At 35.0% G+C, this 26918-nt stretch overlaps 1 long non-coding RNA gene across 1 annotated transcript in view; it reads right to left on the bottom strand.

The window, feature by feature from the left end:
* Positions 1–8319, bottom strand: part of LOC118908017 (uncharacterized) — a 252914-nt gene extending 244595 nt beyond the window's left edge. Inside the window, exon 1 of the long non-coding RNA XR_005023060.2 lies at positions 8232–8319. This is a non-coding gene — a long non-coding RNA (uncharacterized LOC118908017). The remainder of the gene's footprint in view (positions 1–8231) is intronic.
* Positions 8320–26918: the final 18599 nt, after the last annotated feature.

The following is a 26918-nucleotide window of genomic DNA, read 5'->3' as shown; positions in this document are numbered from 1 at the left end:
CTAATTTAAAACTTTGCTATTAAAAGTGAGTCCGGGACCCACAACATCAACATCACCCGGAGCTCAGCAGAAATGGAAAACCTCAGGCTCCACGCCAGGTCTGCTATATCAGAATCTGCATTTTAATAAGAGCTTAAGGTGAGTCACATGCACTAGTTCAAAAGCATTCCCCACCCTTTATGATGAAGTTTAAAAAAAAAAGCTCAAGCAAAGTTTATAATTTCTACACTTAGAATACTGCTCGAGGCCCAACCCTAAGAAGTCTGTCCAGTCATAACTTTGGACACTATTGGTGAAAAAATAACCTAACACTGCTCTGGAATTTTTTATTTGCCTTAAGTAAGTCTTCTAAGTGCTGAACAGAATACATAACAGGGTAAAGAGCTTTGATTTGTCAAACTTATAGATGAGTTAGCTATATATCCCGAACAATCTTAGTTTATGCCTATTGTCCCAGTATAATTACTAATAATGCCCATTTCATTCTCAGAGGTGTCTGGATGTAGATGATAAATTATATGGTCAATCTAAGACCAGGTCATATAAATTTTCACTTTTGTGCTTGCATGTTAACAACAGATCCCACAGTGATAATTTTTAAAGAGATCAAATATGGGGAACTTTTCATTTTGGGAATCTCTGGCATCTACGATGTCTCAAGATTACCAACTGATTCTGCCATCCTGATATGTCATCCTACTTAAAAGAACTATCAAATACAGTGAAAGCAGTATTGGTGGATTGAGAAATACGGGAGAAATCATATGTACTTTCAAATCCATAGTTGCTATCCACTACTTCAAGTCAGCTCCTCTACAAAACGTTTTGTAATTTTAAAAATAAGAGGATCAAAGAAGCTCCAGTTCTAAAATAAAAGTATTATTGATATGGAAGTAAATCAAGATTAAATTTTTAAATGTTTTAATACAGAAACTTAATTTAAAAAATCTTTGTCCAAAAAAAAATACAAAACATTTCATCTTTGTCCAGCTACATCTATGCTAGCATTAAATCAACCACCAGAATCATATATATCTTAGCCCATATTAAATCTTAATCAATGTTTTTAATCCCTATCACAATTCGTTACACAATTAATAGTTAAATTGATGGAATTATAATGTTTCCTAAGTGCCAAAAACTGAGCCATATCATCTAAATAAGAATATATTTGTAACAATGCAATTCAAGGCCATCATTCAATTCTAAGTTACTGTTTTCTGAAAGTAAACAAAATGGTTTGGAGCTCTCATTTAAATAGATTCTAGATCTGTGGTACAGTTTAAGCAATGATGAGTTTTCTTGGTACATCATTGTTACCGTAATGGTTAAGGAACTCAGGAACATACCATTTGTGGTAACAAGTTTACAATTGAGAATCGAAAGATGCATTTTCAGGATCATAAATAAATCTAAATACCCTCTTATTCAAGGGAAGAAATATCCAAAGCCTGACCAGATGTACAAGGATCCCAATTAACTGAGACATTTCTTACTAGTGTGCAGGCCAGTGTGTGATTCCCCTACAATTGTGGGAGCAGATCACTGTGGACTTACTGTCTTAGAAAATTAGACAATGCCCTTTTAATCTCAGTGAGTTTCAACTGTTCTTACATTAAACGTGGCAAATCAACTTGAATATTAAGAAATAACCCCCATTTTTTTATCAGGCATATTTACCAAGAAATAATGTTAAATTTATTGAAATATTGTATTGATTAATGACAGAACTTTATCAAAAAGATTAGTTTCTGAGAGTGCTAATAAGCAGGAAGGAAAGCTGACAATACATTCAGTTGCAACAGAATAAAAAGCAAACAACCATCAGTTCCTCATTCCAACTCATGGCGCACTCATCATTGAATGGTTCTATATTCATTTCTGTTGGGAATTTATAAAGCACTGCTTTCAGATTTGACAGAGTAGTAACATCTCTATACAACTGATGAAACATGGCCATGAAATGCCACAAAACAAATCCTTCTAAGCAACTTTGCAGTCATACCACAAGCAGAAAGAAAGGAATATGAACAGTGAAGAACTGAGAAATATAACCACTTAACCTTAGTTTCTTTGGCTTCCCAGAAATTAATGCACAGTTTAAGAGATGAATGACTATTTAAGTCTCACCATTCCCATCATAACTACCACATAAAATGTGGTGAAGATTTTGTTGCTCGGAGTGCCTTCCAAATCCCAAATATGTGAGTATAAATTATTTTGCCTTTCAGTTTAGCACAATGAAACTAATGGATATCAAAAGCCTATATTTGGTGTCCACAAGAAATGAATACCCTGTAAAGAGCATTAAATCAGAAGTTGGAATATATCATAGGAGTCTCACCTCTACTTACCTATTCTTATCTTATTCTGAACAATTGAGAGCCTAGGATCTATGTTCCTATACTGAGTCACTTGCTGGCCATGTGAACTTGGGCAAGTTACCTTCCCTCTGCCTCAGACTGCTCATATGTTACATGGGCAGAATTTTTATTGTGTTTTGTTCTGAATACTAAGTGTGTTCATTCATGTAAAGAGATTTAAATCAATGCCTGGCAAAGAGAGCATTTAATAAATACTATTAGTCTTTACTTGACTCTGTAATACACTTTGTCTTACAAAGACTTTAAGACATGTACTTTCACAACAAGTTCTAGACTAAGTTTCATTTACTTCCTACATACTTACTTGAACAGCTTGGATTCTAGGAATGTGTACATTCATCTAAACTACTAAGAATATATGAATAACAAGGAGGTCATTCTTCAGATTTTTTATCTTACCCAATATTGCATGGCTGGGGTGACCATAAAGTACTCTCTAAACAGGTATTTTCAAGCAGGATATATATCTACAAAGAAATACTGAGGGAATGTATTAAGCCACGAAATAGCTGTAACATATCTATGTACAAGTATAATCTTATATTTTAAATTGAGGAGAAATAAAAAACAATTTAAACAAATAGAGCTATGAAGTAGAAAGCAGAAGTAACTACACTGATAGTAAAGCATGATATAGCTACTTCTGTAGAATAATGTGAGAATCACTGCTCATACAAGAAAGGGTGGCTTTTCTAACATTTATATCTCTGTGATTTGTGTGAGTAAACTTATACCATCTATTCTACCCCTGACGTGGCTGTTGACTTCATTTAAGTCAACTCTGCACTGGAGGCTGAGAAATTCCAGCTGTCATTCTTGACAAACTGCCTGTATTGTTGAGAGGTTCTTCTGTAAGGCTGCCTTTATGATAGCTGAGACATACCAATTTTATTAGGACCAAAGATTCAAGTTCACAGGTTTTTGTAAAGCCATTTGAAAGTTGCATGTATCTGTTTTTATCTTTGTGAAAAAATTATTGCTAAAACTATGTACTTTTGAAAATTCACAGTAGTTTTACCCAAGAGGAAACCATTGCTTTTGTCACTACACAGAAAGCAAAAGTACCTTTAAAAAAACCTTAGGACAAAAAGTCATGCATCAAATTAATCTTACTTATATAGAAACTAGTCATAGTTATCTGAGAATGTGAAAGTCTGAATGGACACAAATGAACTTTTCTCATATAATACATAAGAATTTTGTATAAAACATAATCATATTAAAAGAAATACATGGTGGGCCTTAAAAGAAAGGGAAATGCCGGCTTCCAGAATTATGGAGATAAGTCATACCTAGAGTGGTAAGCAGATGCGAAAGGGAGTGTCACCCCTTGCATCAGTTCAGGAGTCTGATGATTGGAATCCTACCGCCTATGTAGATACAGGAGATGAAAAACATGGCAAGCAGAGCATCTTAAATGGAGCCTAAAAATGTACTTTCTCTTTAAAAAGGGAATCTAGGTCAAGGGAGGGATTCTAAATACCAATATAAGACAAAATAAAAAACAGAGAAATCAAAATTCCAGGAAGGAATCAAACTTGAGTATGCAGTCAGGATTTATATTTGTTTGTTTCTGCTTTATTTTTACTACTTTTGTGTAATTGTCTTTTTTCTAATGGAAATCCCTTTTACCTCAAATTGTTAAATCTCCTTATTTCTAAAATTCTAACTAAACTTTAACAAAATTGTATATTTTATTTAAAATTTTACTCATCATCAATATTGTCCCCAACAGAACTATTTGGTAAGAACAAAATTAAACCCAGAAGTAAGGAATGGTATGCAATGGCGAAGAAAGAAATTGTAAAAGTGTTATGAAATCTAAGTAAGTATTCAGGGATAATAAGATTAATAGTAACTAATTTGGATGATTTAAATATAAAGCATAAAGCACAGAAAGGCACATGAATAAACAGCCTTTTAATTCCCATGGCTGCCTATAAGTAGGACTAGAACCTGAAATCACTGGAGAGCTTGCTCCTAATCTGTGCTCTCAACACTCACAAGTGCCCAACAAACGCAGCAGAGGGCCCAGCGACTGAGCACACTTCATCACAGCACTTACAAATGAATGGCGAATAACAGGGGCAAATACTGAGTCACTTCAGGAGCAAAAACTCTCGAATATGCAGAGTTAATTTAAAAGGCAGAACAATTCTGTGTGACTCAAAAAGAACACTAAAGTCAAGTTAATTTGCAATTTTCTATAAGGTTATTAAAATGACCCAGAACAAATAAGTGTTTTCAGTATTATAGTCACTCACATGATTTTGTCAACGATAAAAGCAAAAACAAAATAAAAAACAAAAAAAACCTTATATATACCTTTTTAACATTTATGTGTGTATATTTGAGAGTTAGTTTGTTTTCATCCCTCTTGTAAGATTAGAGCAGATGTCTATGATTTGCCTATATGTACTCATAAATATTTGCTGAATGAAAAAACTAAATAAATATTTGCTATGATTTAATAAATAAGTGAAAACTGTAAGAAGGAACTACTATGCTTAACAAAAATAACAGAAAAAATAGGATGAGGAAAAGCAGAGTTATGACATTCTTGAGTTCTTTTATTGTTTCAGAGGATTGAATGGTGATTAAACTTTGGCTTCTTAATTCAAATACAAATATTTAATCTACATACCACTAGAGAGAAATAAGAGGCAGGAAGACATGAAGAGAGGCAGACAAATAGAAACTACAAAGTAAGATGGTTAGAATTATTCCAAATATATCAGTAATTATAGCAAGTATTAAAATGGCATTTTTATCTATTAAAAGATACATAATTTCAGCCTGGACTTAGAAAAAGGAAAATCCATGTATATGCTGTTAACAAGTGTTCCAAAATGAATAGCAAACACACATAAATAAACTGGACAAGGAAATTAAATAAAAACTATAAGAAATGGAAAAGGAAAAACTAAATTGCTACTTTTACATACAACAGAATTTTTTGCATAAAATATGCATACGCATCTACAGAAAAACTATTATAATAATAAGAAAGTTCAGCAAGGTTCCTGAATGAAAACTTAACACACAAAAACCAACTGTATTCCTATAAAGCAGCAACAGGTAATTTGAAAAGGATAATTTTTTACATTTTTTTAAATATTTAAGGTTTCTAAAAAAATTTATCTGTGATTTCTTTATGAGGAAAATAATAAAATGATGGATAAAAATACTATTTAAATAATTGGAAAGTTAAGCCATGTTCATTGATGGAAAAATTCAGAGTATATTAAAGATATTAATTCTAGCAAAATTAATATACAAATCCAATTAATTTCATTTATAATCACAAAAAGGTATATGTGTGTTAAGAATAACAAGCTTATTCTTAAATTTACATGGAAGAGTGAAGGGCAAAAGTAATCAAGAAAAATTTAAAGAAGTAAGAATGAATTGCCCTTCCAGATCTCAAATCTACTCAGAAAGCTAAAGTAAATTTTAAAAGCCTTTTCATATTTCATGTTTTAAACAAAAAGAAAAGGTAAAAGCAGAGAATGCAGAATGATACTTATGCATATCTAAGAAATTGTTGTATCACAGAGATAGCATTATATATCAGCAAGGAAAAGACAGGATAGAAAATAAATAATGATAGGGAAGATGGCTAGCCATAGGAAAAAAAGTTAGATTACTACTGCATATCATCCATAAATGTGAATTCCATCTGATCACATACAAATCTAAATATGACAACTAGAACATTAAAACAACTTAAGAAAATATAAGAAGATATATTTATGACCTCATTATGGGAAGCACTTCTTTAATGCCACAAAAATTAAAATCTATAAAGAAATATTTTGAAAATTATATTTAATATATAGGGGCATTTTCTCTGTGTTGCTGTACTAAGTACCTATGAAGTAGGTATTGTTGCTACCCCCATTGTTCAAAGGAGGCCCAAAGAGGTTAATTAAGTTTCTCAAGGTCCTAGTACTCACATGGACCCAGGACTTAATCCAAAGCCTATGTTCTTCACAATCTTTTTATTTTGCTTATCTGACTCGATTAAACTGAAAATCTTCAGTATACCACAAACTTAAACACAAGCCAGTAACTGAGACATGCTGTCAACGTCTTACCCATAAAAGATTATTACTGAAAAAACACTAAGAAATCACACAAATCAACCAGAAAAATATTCCTGAAAGGTAATTAGATATAACAGTAACCAAATATATGCAAATTCAAGCTACAGTGATATACCTATGAACATCCATTGGAATGACAACAATTTTTAAGTACACCCAACAGATCAATTGTGAAGATAGAAGAAATAGACACATCCCCAGGCTGCTGATGGGAATCACTGAAGCAATGGTTCTGAAAGGATCTGTCATATAGTAATAACAGCACAGGTTCAACTATTTACAGATTTAAGGAATTTTAGGATATTTCTTACATAAGAGATACATACAAGGATTTTTATTAGATCAAAAGTGTGATTAAGTTCAGTAGCATTTTCCACTCCCAATGGAAATTGAGTCTTTAAAATTCCAGATATTTTCAGTAACTTTCACTTCTAAAAAGCAAGCAGAATTGGACATAATGAAGACTTCTACAAGAGAACTCCTCCGTGAAGGACTACATTTTTAAAATTCCATGTCTACTGGGTCACCTTCAAAGGTTTCGTATTTGTTATTTCATTATTTATAAGACTTACATGACAGGTGCAGTGGCTCTATGTTAGGTCTCTGTTGTTGGTTCTTCATAAATAAGGGACAAAAGAATTATCTATTCATCTCAGGGCTTAAGAGTAAAAGAAACTAAATGTCATCAAACACAAGTCATAACTTATAAGGAGATGTTTTGGTGAAGACAGGTTTATTTCCAAATAAAACTGTACATTTCGTCAGGGCTTCTCTACATATTCCACTGAGAACAGAGATTTGGGAATAGAATTTCCAGTTTCTCTCAAAAGAATATAAAATGAAAGCTACTTGGGGTATCCTATTCAAAAAAGGACCATCTAATTCTGCTTGCTTATTTGATCATATTTTGTTTGTTTTCATTTTGAGGGTTTTTTTTTATGGCAAGCATGAAAGATTTTCTTTTTCCAGAAATGAAACTAGAATTAATCCACTGAGTCATCCAAAAAACTGAATAAAAGTATTGAACTGAGGTAGACCCAAGATGATTAATCCCTGGATTTTAAATCTCCACAGCTCAATGTAGGTCAGCTAAGCCTTAATCTTTCATTTACAGGGTAAGTGCTTTTGAAACTCACATACTAAGAAAAGACTCTCTGGCAAAGAATGGCATGTTCAGTGGTTAGGTAATATGCTGTAATGACATTTTGATTGTGCACTACACAAAACTGTTTTATCATTATGAAAACACAAGGTAGCATTTGTCAAATCTAAGAGGAGAAATTTCAAAGCTGTACCTATAATTAGTGCAGTGTGAAATTTAAAATGTTTTCATTTTTATTCCCAGAATCAGATTTTGAAAGTGGTCAGAATGTCTCTTGCAAGGTTTTGGGTTAAATGACAGGGTGCAAACATTTTTTTCTTCCTCTTTAAATGTCAGGAAAGCGAAACAACTTCTCAGCAAAGACAAACCTTAGATATCAACTACTGACAGTGGTTTCCAAACTATTATTTGCTACTCCCAGTGATTATCAAATACATTAATATGAGCCTTAGCTAAAACTAAAATAGGCTAAAATTAAAATATGAGCAATCTGCATTTCCAATTTAAACCATTAATAATAAACCTTTAAAAGTTCCTAAAAGACTATGAAACATTTTTCTGAGTTACAAATCTGAATCATGTGGCCTTGGAGACTAGTGTAGTAGAATGAGCTTTGCCATCCACCCAGAGAATCCATACCTCACTTCAGTGCACTGATCTCAAGGTTTTGTTGGTCTCCTTTCACTGATGTTTTTCATGAATCTTGCGAAGTGAATAAAATATTGTCTCTATGAAAAATACCAAAGAATGCCAAGAGTTAACCTTGTTGATAGAAATGAAAAGAAAATGGAGCAGTCTAAAAAAGCAACAGTTCCTTATTCAAGAAACAGAAGTTATAGATAAATAAGAGCACACAAATCAAATATAATGGTTGTATAAATGAGTTCACCATACCTTATTTACATTACATACAAAAAGTAAAATAAAATCCAACTAAAGAAACTAGAAATTACTTTTGCCAGTACAAAAAGTGATCATTACATGAGATAAAACTTTAAAAGAAAACTTGTGGTGTGAGGTTACTCATAGGCCAGACATAATTCTAAATGAAAATGTAATTGAGGAAAAAGCCAGAAGTCCCATAAGTACCCTATAAAATAACAGGTGGCACAGGCCCTTGAATGTTTCAGAGATGTAAAGAATTGGAGGCTGTTCTGCAAGGTCAAGATTAGCTAATATAGAAGTAAAATGTCTTGCCTTTGTGAACTCCTCCAGTGCTTAACCTATGAACCATCAACACCAACCATAGTTACTATTTTAATTACACATATTCAGGTAAGTTCATGGTTGAAACTTCCTCAGAAATGATGTACTGTGGGATGTATTTTATTGGAATTTACTGTAAAAGCATTTATAAGTGACTTCAATACTTTAAATTATAGAATCATTATACATCTAAAGAGGTTCCTTATATTTTTTAGTTTTATGTTGCTGCTTTTAATGGAGGAAATAATAAGCTAGAGTGGTATTTTCAGATTTTTGTTTACTAAAGGGATAGGTTTTGTGTTAATAGCTGAGTTTTATGGCATACTTTTTAAAATTTTTAAATAATTTCTAAATAAAACCGTTAAGATTTGAATATTTGTAGTGATGATATGCATTATATATTCGAGTGCTAGACTTGATAATATATTTTAGAAAAGAAAAGGTATATCAAGACTTCATTTCTATGATTAAATTAATAAAAAGTTCTGAAGAGATATAATAATCAAAATAACAACAACTCCTTTTAAATACAATCAGTTTTACAAAGTCAGGGAAAATAATGCTACCTCAGTCTCAATATCCAAGTTGCATTAACACCTAGACAGCCAGTAAGAGTAATGTCAAATAATAGCTCGCTGATGAACATCAGTGGTGTAACACATGTAGCCCAGATGTCAACTGGCATCCACTCACATACCTAGATCTCAACTAGATTATCTGAACATTCACTCGTTCCATGTCCCATAATTTAGTAATACCTTCCCGAACCTCTGGTCTAGCTGAGCAGCTGCTTCTAATGAATTAACTCAGTTTTGGATTATCTGAATGTTCCGAGTACTCTTTCCTAGTCTACACTGCACCAACCCAAACAGGGAGTTGGGAACATTCTATAATTTCTAAGAAATCAAAACAAGAACCACCCATTCAAAATATGGATGTGTACTACAGATTTTCCTGAAGATAGTGAAGCAGTTTGCCTCATGGGAGGGAAAAGCTTATATTATAACCATGTAGAAAACTTCAAATTGAAAATTAGACTCTATTTTTTAAAAATATCTATCTACTTATTTTTATTTCTCAGAAACCATCCAGTAAATGAATCCTTCTCTCATTTCTCAACCATGGGAAACCCTGAAATTTGGGCATCTGTAAGAATTCAGCTAAGTGATTCTGACTTGGGCTGGGGTTGCAATTGACAGTAACTTGCACTCCAACGAGTGGGACCTGGCCGTACATTTCTCTCTTTTCACACAGTCTCAGAGTTTGTCCACGTGCTCTCTCCACATAGGCTTCCTCACAGCATGGCAGCCTTTGGGAAACTGAACTCCTTACATAGTAGCTCAGGGTTTCATTTGAAGTATTTGAGGCAGCAAGACAGAAACTGTATCCCCTTCTATGATTAGCCTTAGTCATAGAGCATCCCTTCAGAGTAGTCACAAATCCACCTAGATTCAAGATGAAGGGCTATAGACTCACTTCTGAAAATTGAATATAAATATAGGATGGGAGATGTTGTGCCCATCTTTGGAAAATACAATCTGCCATGCATGTTTAATTATACTTTTTACCCAATTCTTCCTAATGTACAGCATCAAAAAGTAATAATATATACAAATGCATTAAGCTAGCATTTTATTACTGTTTTATGGGTACAGTTCTTTTAGCCACTAAAGATATAAAAGACCTGTAAAACAAACAGAAATGCATGTATTTTACAAAATTACTAGCACCATCGACCTATCTATCTGGTAAGACTGGTACAGCTGCTGTAGCTTTAGTTAAAAGCATGCCAGTGCCACTAAAGGTGCAGAACCTAGAACTGGATCTGACAGAAGAGAATGATGACATGAGATCTGTTGTGAGCTGTGTCCTGAGCAAGACTTTTCAGCTTTCTGGGCCCTTTGGTATGAACCTCAATAAAATGTCTTTTTTTCAACCTTACAATTTTATAACGTGCTTTCTTTTTCTGACTGCATGGAAGGTTTTATTACCTCTTTCATGGGTGAGGCAATAAAATACAAGAAGATCAAGTATTTGTCCAAAGTTTAAAATCAGTGTCAAAGTTAAGACCAAAACTGAGCTCCAAATTCACTGTTCTCAACCACACAACCTACTTGATCAATACAACAAAATACCAACATTAATGTGGTATTAATAAGAGGAAAGTATTATTACATCTAGACTAAAATTAGAGTGACTACAAAGCTAAATGCAAATTTCATCTGCTTTATTAATAAAGTCACCGATTACTACATTTCAACCATACCAAATATACAATCAATCCAGACCTATCTTACTCACTTGACTTTTCCAGAATTCATGTCTGAACAATGCCTGCAATCTTTTGCCTCTGGTTCATACATGATATGCCAAACTAGCCTGACACAGTCCACCCTTTTGTATTTTTGGTGTACTCCAATGTGTGCTCTCCACATTTAATCTGTTCCCCATCAGCCTGAAAATAAATGCACATGTGTTTATAAAGTCTACTAATTGCAGCAGTTATGTTAACATCTCTCTATGATGATATGCCAACATGAGCCTGCCTCATTTAGTATAGACATTATTTATTTTTTTAAAAATTAACTTATAACTTGTAACAAAAATGCACTCAAATACCAAAAAGGTAACATGTTTGCATGCATTTGTCAATTTTTGTATATATTAGGCTTCTTAAATCAAGAATAAAGAGGGAAATCCTTTGGGATATAATTTAACAACCACGTACTGCTTCTTTTCCACTCATTTGAAATGAGAACTTACAGGATTCAGTTTGTCACCTACATACTACGTGCAGAGCTACTACATATAATATTATAGCTCTTTCTTGGAACAAAAATTCAGGACTGTTTGATGTCATTATAAAACTCTCAATTATATTGATATTTTCTAGGAGAAAAAAAAGCAGTTATCAACGTTAACCCAAAGAAAAACAGAAAACCTGAGCAGACCATTAACTATGGAGGAGGTTGCAAAAAGTATTAACTATCTTCACAAAGGACTCCAAAGACAGAAAGTCTAACCAGTGACCTCCTTAGAATTACAAAAAACACTTAATGTTTTGTTAAATATGCCCTTGAGCTTTCTCATAATATAACCATACCTTCAAGTAATCAATTGGTTTTCCCTTTTTGAAGACGGTAGTCTATATAATCATGACAAATATGATTATGGGAGTCAGACAGACCTGTTTTTGCTTGCTAGGTCCACCATATATGAGGTGTGTGAATTTGTTGAAATAATTTGGCCTGTCTGAGTCACAGTTCCTTCATCAGTAAAATGGGAATAATAGTAATAGTGGGTTAAATAAGATAATACACATACATTTCTAACAACATCTGACATATGACATCAGTAGAAATCAGGTATTACCAATTCCGTAAGACATAAAATGGAAATTAAAGGTGTAATTTGAAGGGAAAAGATTAAATGTAGCTGGAATTCCAAGAGATAGCAAACTTATTAGAATTATCATAGATTTAAAAAGTGTTCAGATATAAGACCAATGAATAAAAACAATAGCTTCCCTTATTAAGTTAGAATAGTTATTATAAAAATATTTCATCCTCATATGCAATGAAGTTTCCCTGGAAGAATATATAATAAATTTGAGAAGAAGACTAATAAAGGGAAGTTTATCTTACTAAAAGAATGGAAATAAAAATTACAAGAACTGATAAAGAGACCAATGTATCAGAAAATGTTGGTCCAGAAACACACACACATTCATGCACCCTTATGAGTTTACTATATGACAAAGCAGTCATTATAAATCAATAACGAAAGGATAGAGCACCAATACCTGTTTGGTATTTGGGAAATAATCAAGTGAGGTCTTCATCTCTGTGATGACCACTTGCCTATGGGTTGTCTCCCCAGTTCTAAATATTTCCCATTCCTTGGTAACTACCCTTCCCCTGACTCTGATATGGAATCTGATCTACAGAAATGGGCTCCTAGAAGCCAGAGATTATCCAAGGTAACCTTGTTTTAATGCAATGTTAAGCACCATATCCAAATTAGAAAAAAGGCCACTTTCCTGGGAATTTGGATTAGGAGTGAAAGCCAGATTTAGTCTTTCTCTAGGTGGTTGGATGGTTCCCACTGGGATAAGCAAGTAGAGAAAACAAATGAAAGGATGAGGAAATGGACTGAGAACACAGGCCAGAGAAGAAAAATAGAGACACAGAATCCCAATGGCCTGCCCACCCTGGTTTCCTGTCCCTCCCTGAAATGTGGCTGCATCCCTAGTGTGGGTTCTGTGAAATACCCTTGTGTTCTTCATAAGAACCTTTTCACACTCCAGAATTCTCATGACTTGCATACAGAATATTCCTAAATAAAGTTACTTTTATCTACAAAATAAATTCCAAGAGAAGTATATGCTCAATTTTAAAATGGAGCATAATATAACTATAAAAATATTCAACTTGGGAAGATAATGAACATTCTAAACAGGAAAACTATGTCAAGAAAATTCATACTTAGCATTTAATATATATGTAGCATTAGTACAATTTATAAACAAATAACAAACAGGTAAAATATCTGCAACAAATACTACACAAACATACAAAATCTTTATTTTGTATATACATAATACATAATGACACAACATACAAAAGATTTATTTGTATTTTTGATGCAGAAGAGCTCTAAAAAAAAGGAGAAATATATTAACATCCTTAATTAAAAACAGGCAAATCAGAGAACAGACAAATCAGAGAAGAAGTATAAAAGGTAATTAAATATGTGAAAAATATCCTAGAAATGTAAAGGAATATGTTCACATTTAAAATGCTTATTACTTCTGTCAATTTTGGTATACAGAAAGGAGTACTACATGGCTGGTAGTGCTATTGGAAATTAAGTCTGCAAGACATATAAAGACCTTCACATGTGTTCATACTCTTTTGGGGCCAGTATATTAAAGAAGCACTTCTCCTTACAAGTGCAGAAACCCAACTCAAAATGCTTTATGAGAAAAAGGATGGATTCGCTCACATTGGTGAAAATACCAGCAGGACTCATGTTGGATCCCAGAGCTCAAACCTATGTTTATAAATTCTTTTTCCATGTCAAGTCCACTTTCAACTGTGATGGCTTTTTCTTTTTTTCCTCCTCAAGGTGAAAGGTGACAACCTGTACTTCAGGCTAATGCGCTACCAGCTCATTAAGACAGCAGAAAGAGGATCTCAATTTCCCAATGATTTTCTGTAAAATCTGAAGATTGCACCTTATTATATCTTATTGGTATGACTTGACCCATATGTTCCTCTCTGAAATAATCACTATGGTTGGTGAATAGGGACATCTTCCTGGGATAAGAGTAGGGTATGGGGCTTATCCTGCCTGAATCAAGGCTTCAATCGTAGAGATAGAGATTAGGAGAGACAGTTTACATAGGAAAATCTAGGTGCTATTTCTAGGAGAAGGGAAATGGATGTTGTGCATTTAAAGATAGTAGATGTCCAACATACCCCCTACCTAGTCATTTAACTTCCAGTAATAGAGTCTAAAAAAATAGAAAAGATTATGGCATACATTTTAAAATAATAACTATTATTTCTTATAGCACAAAAATGAAAACAATGTAGGGAATGAATAAATATGACATATTTATTATGACATATATATATATTATTATAATATATATATTGCAACCATGAGGAGAAACACAGTAGTATGTGAAAAGATAAAAATGTTATACAGTATCTAATCTCAGGTTTGTACATATTTGTGTTTGCTGGAAAAAAATATAAAAGAAACGGATCACAATGATAATTTTTGGTGAGGTGGAATTCACAGAATTTTCTATAGGCACATATATTAATTTTTATCAGGTTAAAAACTCTATGAAAGAGTTATAAAATACAGAAATTTGGTAATCATTAAGGTGATCAAAACCTACTGTGCAAAGCAGCCTGACGTCATGAAAAACTTGAAGGCTAGTGGACCCCTTTACTACATAAACCTGACATCACTTGGAATCTTTGAACTTTAGAATATACATCAGAAAAGTGGGACTAATATGTGTGCTCTTCACACCTTATATGATTATTATGAAAATCAAATAGCAAATTTAAAAGTACTTTTTAAATAATAGAATGCCATAAAAGCTGATGGCATTAATATCTTGAAAAAAAGATGCCAAAGCAATCCTGTGCACCTTCCCCCACTCCAATGCATATTAAAGAATAAGGCATTAGTAACATGATAATTCCTCAATAATTCCTCAGTTTCTTATCTTCCTTTTTAAGTCTATAAATGGAGATAATAGTACCTACCTTACAGCCCTATGTAAGGTAAACCTCATCGATATGAGGTGACCCTGAACACCCACCAGTGCCTGGCACATAACACACTTAATCAGTATAAATTATCTGCCCACTTTTCATCTTAGTACCTATCTACTGACTCATCTGTAAAATGTGCATGGTATGTATGTGAGGGGTTGCGGAGCAGTACATAGCTGATTTCCAAGAATCCCTCCCACCTTTGAGTTTGGATTTTCCCATGAAAGCCAAATTTCTCTCACAGAGCAGGGCAGTGGATTATGCAGTACAAAGACCAAACCACTAGCTCCACAGATTCAACACTGTCTCTACCTGGGCCATGTTGGGCAGGCAGGCACCACAGCACCCAGTGCTGCTCCCACTGTGTGCTCAGGAGGCACTATTCTTACATAAAAGACCACTGGGATTTTAAAGCCTCCAATATACCTCTGCCCAGCTTGATCCCCTAAGAAAACTGGAAACCTTAAACACGCATGGAATGCACGGGCTGTCACAGTGTGTATCCTACCTGCTAGACTCCCACAGGCTGCCCAATATCCAGATCTCATGTGATAAAGAGTGGGTCAAGGAATGAAAAATGCAAAACTTGACAGAGCCATAGGACCTTCCAAATTTAAAAACTGTAACTTTCTCTCTTATTTCATGAAATTCAGGCAACCCCTACAGCCTTGGCCCCTCTGTACCACCTGAACTCTGCGCTTCCCTTCCCCTGCAACCCCCCAGGAAGTGTGTGCAGAAGGCAAGTTCACCAGTGCCCACACTTCCCTTGCTCTGGCCTTGACTGTGTGGCAATTTTTCAAGATCAAGACAAGAGCCTGTTTCTTTACCCAAATTACTAAAGCCTGCTTAAAATCTTGGGCAGCTGAGAATGTAGCCTGTCCCCACAGGGTAGGAATGTATTAACCACCCTATAAAAGTTATTTTTAAAGTTTTATTTAAGGAACAGCAGCTGGAGAAAAAAGAAAAGAAAGGCAAAACACAATTCCTTTATACCCAGACTGCAATCCCTCTCACACCAATCTCCCATGGCTCTCTGTGGGAATTGCATCGATGTAAATGTTTTAAGTCTGACCTCCAAAACTGGAAACGGGAGTATCCAGAAATAAAACAAACAGGAAATACAAAACAACCTTGTTTGATCAGATCTTTGTAACTGCTTTGTTTAATTATATTAGGGGAGTTTGATAACAGGCTTGGAATTCTTCCATTGGGTTTGGAGGGAATTACCAAAAAATTAAAGTGACATTAAAATACCATCACATATAATGAGCTCACTGCCATTTGGAAATTGTTTCCAATCAACACACTGTAAATGTTAGCAATGGAATGTTTTCTAGCAGTTCCTGTCCTGTGCATGAGACAGTAATCACTTGAATAATGGGGAAAAGAGATTTAGCAAACTACAAAGCCATATAATAAATAAATATTAATGCAGTCTACATTTCACCAATCTCTAAGTTATGATGAAAATTAATTCCGCTTTTCATTGCTATTTCAGTAATACTGAGTTTGAAATATGATAGCTATATTTGTTTGTTTTTAAGAAAACAATGCACTGCCTACTTGTAATTCACTTCAATACAAGATTACTGAGAGCATCTATTGTATGTAGAAGACAATTCCTACCTCAATGAACTTATTGTAGGAAGAAAATATTTATGTGCACACAGAAAATGGAACACATGAGATGCAAAGTGCTATGAGGCTGGGGAAGGGGGAAAACACCACATCCAGTCAAGAGTTTTCAGGAAAGGTCTACTGGCGATCATCTTGATAAATGGATAGAATTCTTACAGAACAGGAACAGCACAAGCAAGGGAAACAACCAGGAAAGCCACTGCATGTTCAGAAAACAATAAGTAATCCCTCAGCAGCATGAGAGAGCAAGCAAAGGGTTCAGAGGAAATGGGTTCCTCGCCGGTTTCCACACTTGCTGGCTGTTTGACCTCTGGCAAGTCACATAACTTGTCTAAGCCTCTGGTTCCCCCTGTTTAAAACTGAGCTGCTAATAAACGTGCTATGCAAGTGTCGCCACGCATGTGAAGTGCACATCATGGTGACTAGCTGATAGGGAATGGTCGATAAATGCTTAAAACAAAAGAGGAAAGTAGGGATGAAGGGATGAAAAGAAGGTAAAAAATGGAGAAGGAGGGTGAAGGAAGGAAAGATAGGAAGAGAGGGAGGGAGCGATGGAAGGAGGGAGGGAGGGAGGGAGGAAGAGAGGAAGGGAGGGAGGGAGGAATGGAGGAAAGAATGAAGTTAATTTGGGTGTTTTGAGAGGTTTAGGCTTAAGATATGTATTTTGGAGCCACTAAGCCCAAGGCATGAAGACAAACATCAAAAACTCAACACAGCAGAGGACAGAACTTCCGCAGATACTTTCCTCTTATATTTTGTGGGTGCGAAGAGGAAAGCCATATGAGGTCACAGGACCCAATGGAATAAATACTGGACATGGGTTCAGATTCAGGTTCCATCAAAGTCTGTGGCACTTTCAAAAAACTTCTAGAACTTCTTGAATGGAAAAATATCTTCTTTAGAATTATTCTGAAGAATAAAATAAATATTATCTCCCTTATTGAAAGGAAAAAGAGCAGTGATTTTAAAGAAGAAAAAAACTGATATAAGGAAATGACAATGGCTCTAACAGAATAGAAGAAGATAGAGAATAAGAAGTGTTGTGAGGGTTGTTGTATAAGGTTATTATTCATCTTTAAGATTTCAGGTTCAGTAGAGGGTTTGGTGGCGGGGGGATGGGCAGGGAGCCAGATTATAAATAGAAAATATCACATGAGTGGTGAGGTCCTAGAACAACCATTTAGTGTGTTCCCACTTCATGTCAGGGCATGAAGCAAAGAATTAAGAAAAAATAGAAACGTGCATAGGTGTTAAGGTTAAGTGGGTATTACATAATGTATTAAGGTATTCATTTTTGGGGAATGGATAACACAAAAACAAAAAGAAAATGAAAGAATAGGTTGAGGATGAAGGCAAAAGAAAGGGCAAGTCTCAGTGGAGATAAACTGAATCTAGAAGAGGGGTAAAAAGTTAGTCTTGACAAAGAGATATACCTCCTTTTGAGTCAAAGCTGTCTGTGATTGGTGGAGGTGATAGTGGCCAAGAGAGGTCATGCCAGGAAACATCTACCTTCTAACCAGGATTCCATGACTGCTTCCTGTTAATGCTTGACACCATGGAGGTGGGAGTGTTGTCAGTGGTTAAAGATTCCCAAGTGCTGGTGAGAGCTCTGTGAAATGGCTGATATCATGGTTTCAAAAAAGCACAAGGAGACAGAACAAAGGTAACAGACCAGGAGAATTCTGAGTCTATGGAATGAAGCCTTGAAAGATCCATGATCAGAGCATACAAACACAGAAGGCAGGACATGAGATCTGAAGGGATGATTTTGAGTTTAAAGGGTGAATCTAAAAGTTTTGAATTTTGGTTGTGCTCTCCCTTGCTTGAGAAATCAGAGACTTAACACTAATAGAAGGATTCTCTTAAGAGTTGATGGAGAGATTCTTCTCACCCAAGGCTTCAGAGAAACCCAAACATCAAGGGATTGGAGAGAAGGCCAGTTAACCAGCAGTGGGGTGAAAGAGATGGCCCAAACTGAGGATACCAAAAGCAGATACTGAATGCAAAGAAATGAGCCAGCATTTGGAGAGCCAATGAAGAAAGAACCTAGCAGATAAGAAGCATTCCTGGGGACATGCTTGGAAAAAGGATCAGCTGCAGCACAGCACACAAAGAGGCCCACAGAGGGGGCAAAACAGGCTTGACAAAAGCTTTCTATGCTTTATGGAAGCTAAAGTCGAATGAAGAGAAAGAGTTTGGGTAGGTGAAAAGCTTTAACACCAGAATACTAGAAAGCTTGCCGCTAGGTGCTATGAAAGTCTCCACAGATGATAAATAACTGAGGCACAGTGAAGAGACTGTTCAGCAGACTTAGAAAAAATTGGATGCAGAAGAACTAGCTTCCTGAACTAAAAGTAAATAAATAAAAAGTCACACTAGAATGAAAATTATGTGGGTATCTCTAATATAACAGCATGTTATTATATAATCATGCACTACACAATATATTTTTCATAACAATGTTTCTCTACAGTTTCTGGTATATACCTATAAAATATCTACATACTCTATATCTGTAAAACAATTAATAAACAATGTTACTCTAAAACTGCATTAATGAATGCAGCACCTTATTCAAGGGTGCAGAGAGGAAATTAAATGCTGTAATTTCAAGGAAAACATTTAAGTTCAAGAAAAATTTTGAAGTATGAGTTAATTAAAATTTATAAATTGATTATTTACATTTTCTGGGAACTAAAAAATAATTGATTTTATTTATTTATTTTTAAAAAGTAATTTATTTTCCTAAACATTTAATGTTTATGTAATATGGGTTGGGGCTATTTTTAAAAATTGGACAATTTAAATTTGACAGACTGTGCAAGGTAAAATGAAGGTTAGATAAATAATGTAGCACATGCATATTTAAAAATTAAACTGTGGTAACAAGGACATGTTTTAAGGTAATAATACTTAAAATATTTACACATAATAAACTCATCCCCATTGTGGTCAAGGACAAAGTGTTTACACTATTTTGTAGATGTTTCTCTTTACTAGAAAAGCAGTTTATTCCTCATTCTTCTATCAGTAACATAAGATTATATCAATAATTATAAGAATTTATTGTGTTGATCAATAGTGCAAAATGACCATACGATGGCCTTTATAGTTAATGTGACTTATTTTAACAGTGACATGATGAAAACAGAAACTCTTTGCAACTCTATAAATGTAGTAAGATAAAGTTCTTTGCTCAGCAGATAGCAGTATGTGAGGTCCATTTATAAGGTGTGACACAGTCTGATGATGTTCAGATCTCACTCAGCAGATTGTATATGAGAAAGAAGAGTTAAAACATGACATTTCATAGCATGGTTATTAAAACATGGACACCAAAATACCACTATGTCATGTCAGTTAGCGCTTTTACCACAAATACATTGTCTGAGAATAAGATATATTTTTTAAACTCCAATGCTCTCTTATATGGTTCCAAAAATTCTATCATATATAATTCATGGGCTTTAATACATAAACCTTTGAAAAGAGAATAAAAGGATGAAATTCTCCAAACACCTTATTTCCCCCCATATGGACTAAATGAATGAACCACAGTCTATTAGGGCTGGGCAATCAAGACCACTACAGAATCATCTGAAAGCAACTGCTGCCATCATAAGAAACAGAGGAATGATGTACAGTCTGCACCATCATCTTGTTGGGAACACATCTAGATGTGGAAATAATAACAGTCATTATTTCCAGGAGCAACAATCTTTAAAACTGTACCATAGATTCTGGTAAATTCATAGTACAACTGGATTTGTAGACCCACTTTCTTTGTAATTGATTGAAAAACAGTGAGAGATTTTAGTGTAAAAAGATCATCTCCTTGATCAGTGTGAGGTAAAAAAATTACATCACTGATATGGATCATTTGGCCACAATTTAGACACCATTATTTTTTAACTGAATGGGATAAAATAAATATTTGAAAAAGAGATACTATCACCACACAATCTCATCATTGGCTCTATAGCCACCAGCAGAGAACCAAAGAATTTGGGACTTTATTTTTTAGTTCAAGTGATCTACTTTATATTTTAGGACTCTTACAATTCAATTTAGTTTTACTCTCAATCTTACCTTTTTTAAAATACTGCTGAAATTAAAAATAGAGGAAAGTTGATGGAAACTCTCTATAAATAAAACGTGTATTTTTATTAAGCTCTTTACTCCTGGCAACTGTTTTCATGGTATGGTGGTGGTAGCATTACTTAAATGCCAACTGTGGATAAAGTGAAGGTTTCTATGGCCAGGATCCTCACCTGAACCTAAACTCCTTGATGATGTAACTGGCCTGCTGCTAGGCTACTGCTTTCTCACCCATAGGCAATAAGCTGTTACTGACTGAGTCACTATATAAAGAGCTCTGCCCAGGGCTTTGGGCAGAGGCATAGATGAAGGAGGATTACAGACCTGCAGACTGTTGGATGCAGACATAATTCTAGTGCTTGACCTATCGCCATGAGAACAAGCTGTGTAATAAACCCTTTCACCCCAAAAATGTTACATTGTCATTCCTCGGTCTCACTGAATTCGCCTGGAGTTGAAATCCATTGGCAAGACACCAATGTTCCACTGGTACTGAACATTGGAACTTTTCACAAAGAGCGAGAACTCTAAAGGTTAATCCATGCAAATTTTCCACCTCATGCCTGACAGACTGCATATCAGAGCAGACTGAATGTGGGAAAGTTGGGGATCTTCACTGAACTTAAAACATCTGATGATGTAACTGCCCTGTTGCTAGGCTACCACTTCCACACCTTTAGGCAATAAACTATTATTGTGCTATATACAGGCTCGGCCCAGTGCTCTGGGTGGGAGATGCTAGTGCTCGACCTACTGCCAGGAGAACAAGCCGGGTAATAAACCCTTTAACCCCAAAGAACGTTTGCTGTCATTTTCTTTGGTTACATTGAGTCCATAGCGAACTTGGGCTGAAACCCACTGGCAAGACACTGAATAAAAGGTAAGAACCTCATAATGAATACTCAGATTTAGAGGTAGATCATCACTGTATGTTCCCACTTACATCTAATAAAATTTTAGTGAGGAAAAGTGTTTAAACTTCAATCAATGGTTCTTAATCTCTCAATGCATCTGATGTAGTTAGTTTGCTAGTTATTTGTATCAGTCTCTTTCACGTGAATGTGCTGGTCTTTTCTATTTCCTCTCCTATCTTTCTTCATGATGTTACCTGGATATTCAGGGTGTGTGTGTGACTCTCCAGCATCAGCTTCAACAGCTCTCCTTTCCCTTCCCAAAAGCAGCCAAATATTTGTGGATCTTCTGCATGGCATGAACAGGCTATGGAGAACCAGGTGTGCAAGCTTTGGTTCATCCATCTAGTCAAACGTTTTTTCCAACTATGGCCAAGTCTTGACAGAAAGCTATGCTTCTGCTAGAGTTGACGCTTCTCTGAATTGTGCCAAAAAGAGCAGACTTCTAAAGGCAATGCATATTCTTGGGTATCTCCAAACACACCTGCATATTTGCCCACCCCCTTCAAGATTTAACAAGCACTTCTGCATCTAACTTCCTCTCCCAACTCTTAATTGTACTGTTCTATGACCTTTAGCAACCTGGATGTGTTAATGTAAATTCAAGTGGTTTTAAAAACTCTTTAACTCTCTTAATACTATTTTCTGCTGTGGACTCAAAAAAAAGCATCAACTTTGTCCCTCACCACCCTTTCAGTCAAGGTAGTATCTGTCTGCTTCCTAAAGAGATGAAAGCTATTCAATGAGAAGCAAGTCACAACAAGATTTCACAACATTAAAATGCATTCTAAAATATATCTAATTGTATCCCTAGTAAATAAAGTGATAATTTACACTATCTACTTTCTCATTACTGATAAATTTCTCAAACTCAAAGTGAAGAAAAACCTTGAAAATGCTCTTCCAGAGATGACCTTTATATCGCTTCTGGGGACAGAAATGTGGTGAGTGGCACCAGAATGTCACAGCATAGACCTTGAAGTTTTTTTTTTTTTTAAAGAACACTATAGTTAATGATGATCACAGCTAATTATGCCACAAAGCATGAAAGAATGTGCACAGTCCCTACAAGATTCAATATTCTCAAGATGAGAGTGTGTACATTCCCTAAGGCAGTTCCTTAAAGTGCAGTCCAAGAATCGCTTTCATTAGTAACACATGTGGAGCCTGTTAACAAGGTTGATTCCACAGCCACAGCCTAGATTTACTGAATCAGTATATTTTAGGCAGCAAGTTGGTATTATCCACTTTTAACAAGTTCCAGGGATGGTTCTTAAATACATTTGTTGATGTCTAAGCAAGGCAATGGACATTTTCCCTTCTCTGGAAAATCTGCAAAAGCCTGATTTCCACGAATCTATGCTGATCCAATTTTTGGCAGCTTGCTTGTCAGAGATTAGAGAAAAGGGATACATATATTGTATTCTAAATAATGACAGAAAGAATGTTACAAGACAAAACTTACATATTATATCTGAAATTCCCTGATTCATTGTCACTTGACATGTAGAAATTCTCCATCATCACCAATGAGTCATTGTCTATGGAATTATATTTCATTAATTATGAAGACTCTTGTCTTGCCAATGGATTTCAGTCCCAGACAAGTTCACTATGGATTCAATGTGACCAAAGAAATGACAGAACATTCTTAAGGTGAAAGGGTTATACCCAACTTTACTTCCACGGTGGCAAGTCAATCACCAGAATCCCATCCACCCAGAGCGAGTCTGCATGCAGCAAGCCTATCTCTGCCTCTAGGCCTCTCTAGCCCCACAGCCGTCTCAGTCTCTGTCCTCAGCACTGACACCACTCCAGTCTCAGCTCTCCTGCAGCCATGCCACCATGTCACCCAGAACACTGGGCAGAGCTCTTTATATAGAGTCAATAGCAACGTATTGCCCACACCTGTGTAGTGAGCAAGCCAACCAGAGCCAGGTGAAAATCCTGGCCATAGGAACCTTCACTTTATCCACAATTCTTCTTCACTTTATCCACAATTCTTCCTGAAGTCATTGACAATTTAAGACTCCATGAATGTACACTTTATCACATTCATATAATGGTGAGAGTATTTACTTTCATGCTCACAGGTAACAGAAGGCTTTAGCAACTTTACCTTAATTTTTGACACACCTGCCCACACTCACACACAACATTATACATTTCTTGTCCTTATTCTTCATGTTTCCATTAACATCATAGAGTATCCTAAGCTCTACTTTTAATTTATTTTTGCTCCTGAAAGGACATATATCAGTATGTTCTCCCAGAATTCAGTTTTAAGTTATGTACTATTAGGAAGAAATAAATATATTATTTATTACCATTCAAAAATCTCCTAAAGTGAGATTCCTTAGAACAGTTCTGGTCTCTTTCCACCCTCTGGAAGAGAGGATGGAGCAATGCATCTAATGGACATAATGTGGAACAAGAAATTGCCCCTTCATCACTCAGTCCCTCACCCTTCTTCCCTTTGAGAATCTCCCTGCCCACGGTGAGTATGTCTTCTGGGTTCCTCCCCCAAGCCACATGTTTTACAAGACAAGAACTCCCAAGGGGGAAAGTCTGTGGCAGTGTAAAGCTGTCTGGAACTTGGTGGGTGAGCCTAATTCTGAGGTTTAGCATTAAGTAGTTCACCATTGCCACATCCTGAAATATATCACTTATCTATATTATGCTCATATTTTGATATCCATCAGCTTGAATGTTTTTTTATCTATCTTTAAATTAGTTTCAAACACAGAAGAAAAAGAAGAGTAACATTTATTGTATGCCTTCAAACCCCAAACCGATCATATAATTTAAGTAAATACATGTCTAATTTATAACATATGGCCATTCTCCTTAAGTTTTCTTCATTCTCCTCTTTATCAACCTTCAAAGTAGACTCCATATTTGTATTTAAGAAAAACTATGGGGAGGTCTGCAAATAGTAGCCAAATACTTCAGAAAAAAAGGCAGAATAAAAATAACAAATTGGAAAGTTAAATGAGGCAGCATCATGACAAGTTGGGTTTTTTTTTTTTAATCTTAGCCTAGGATTATTGGTAATAGTCATCAGGGGAGAATAACTGTTTCCCAGTCCTGTTTCTCTGTGAAGAAGCTTCCATTACAGTAAAATCCTTTCCTCTGTCTGGAGAATGGAGTTAATGTGGGAAAACCTAAGACTGCAAGGCCCAGCCATTCTCAGTCCTGTCTTTGGGACATGCCTACCTCAGAGAACATGTGTACTGGCTACTCCCTGATAAGGAGTGTTTGGGGTTGTAGCCTTATCTCCTCAGAATTTTTGTACCTGTGCAAATAACTGCTTAAGATTGGGCACAGTGTTATGAAGTCCATTATTTCCACCACCTGAGCTGTATTCTCCAAATCGTTTTGTAGGTAATTTAGGACACATTTTAATCTTTAGTGTTCTCAACTCCTGTGCCTATCAATTGTTTTCAAATCAATTGGGGTATAAGGTGGGTGTTATTTATTAGGTGCTCCCAGACATCAACAATAATATACTTTCCATTTGAGCAGGGATTTTATTTTTTTCATTCCTATAGCAGTCAGCACCTAGAATAGTGCTTATTGCACATTAGGCACTCAATAAATTTGTTGGATTTGTTGAAAGAATTGGAATTTTATCATTTTCATACTTTACCTGAGGCAGTAACAGTGATAAATGCCTTCAGTTTTTTCAGGGAAAGACTCAGGAAATATAAGGAACTGAAGTTCTGCTTTAGAAATTTATATAACCCCTGGAACTAAAAAGTTATACAAATCAAGGTTCCTTCCATCTCTAAAATCCTATGAAAATTTGAATGATTCAATCATAGAATAAAGAATACTCAAAGAAACATTTTTAATGAGTTTTGTTTCATTGCAAAATCTTAAAACACAATGAACACTTATCAAAACAACTAACATAAAATATAGTGACCACATCAAATGTTAAGGAGTATGCAGAGAAACTAGATTACTCATACATTGCTGGTGAGAGTGTAAAATAGTTAAACCTATATGGAAAATAGTCTTGCAGCTTTTTAAAAACTAAACATGTAACTAACATACAACCCAACAATTATACTCCTGGGCATTTATCACAGAAAATGAAAATTCAAATTCACACGAAAACCTGCACATGAATGTTCATAGCTGCTTTACTTATAACAGGCAAAAATTAGAAACAGCCCAGATGTCCTTCAATAGGTGAATGGTTAAAGAAACTGGTATACCCATACCATGGAACACCACTCAGCAATAAAAAGGAACTATTGATACAATCAATATCTTGTATGAATCTCAAGGGATTAATGCTGAGTAAAAAAGGCCAATCCCAACAGGTTGCATAATGTATTATTCCATTTATATAACCTTCTTGAAATGGCAAAACTCTACAGAAATAAAGAATGGAATAATATTTGCCATAGGTTAGTGATAGGTGGAGGAGAAAGACAGATCTAGATATAGATGTAGATATAAAAGAACTACAAGAGGGATCCTTATGGTATTGGAAGTGTTCTGTATTTTTCCCACAAGGGTGGATGCAAGAACCTACATTAAGTGATAAAATTGCACAGAGTTAAACAAACCCACAGAGTGTATATAAATCTGGGTAAATCTGAATAAAATCTGTGATCTTAATTCCTGGTATGATATAGCACCATAGTTTTTAAAGTATGCTACCATTAGGCAAAATTGGGTAAAGAGTTCACAGAATATCTCAATTATTTCTTACTACTCCATGTGGATCTGCATTTACCTCAAAATAAAAATTGAATTCAAAAGTCTAATTTGGGGGGTGGGTGGGAAAGAGTTAATAGCAACTATCAGATAAGGGGCCCTTTTCCCCCCTACATTAAATGATGTATGCTAACTTCCTAATTTCCTTTCTTTTTTTTCTTTAAATTTTTTCAGATTTTTTTCTAATTACTAAACAATTATGCACATATAACAAGTCAATAAAGGACTATGTAAAGACATGTTTATGTCATAATCTCTTCCTCTCTGCCATCAAACTGTCCCCAGAATAACAGGTGTTGACTTTTAGGTTTAGCCTTCAATATCTTTCTCTATGCTCACATAAGCATGGATACATATATGAACTTATACATACTTTTTAATGTACAGATTTAGCTACATAATATTTCATAGTAGGAATATACTGTAATTGAATCAATAATATAATT

The sequence above is a fragment of the Manis pentadactyla genome, chromosome 7 (assembly GCF_030020395.1).
Source record: "Manis pentadactyla isolate mManPen7 chromosome 7, mManPen7.hap1, whole genome shotgun sequence".
NCBI classification, from domain to species: Eukaryota; Metazoa; Chordata; class Mammalia; order Pholidota; family Manidae; genus Manis; species Manis pentadactyla.
This window is presented reverse-complemented; position numbering and strand designations above follow the sequence as displayed.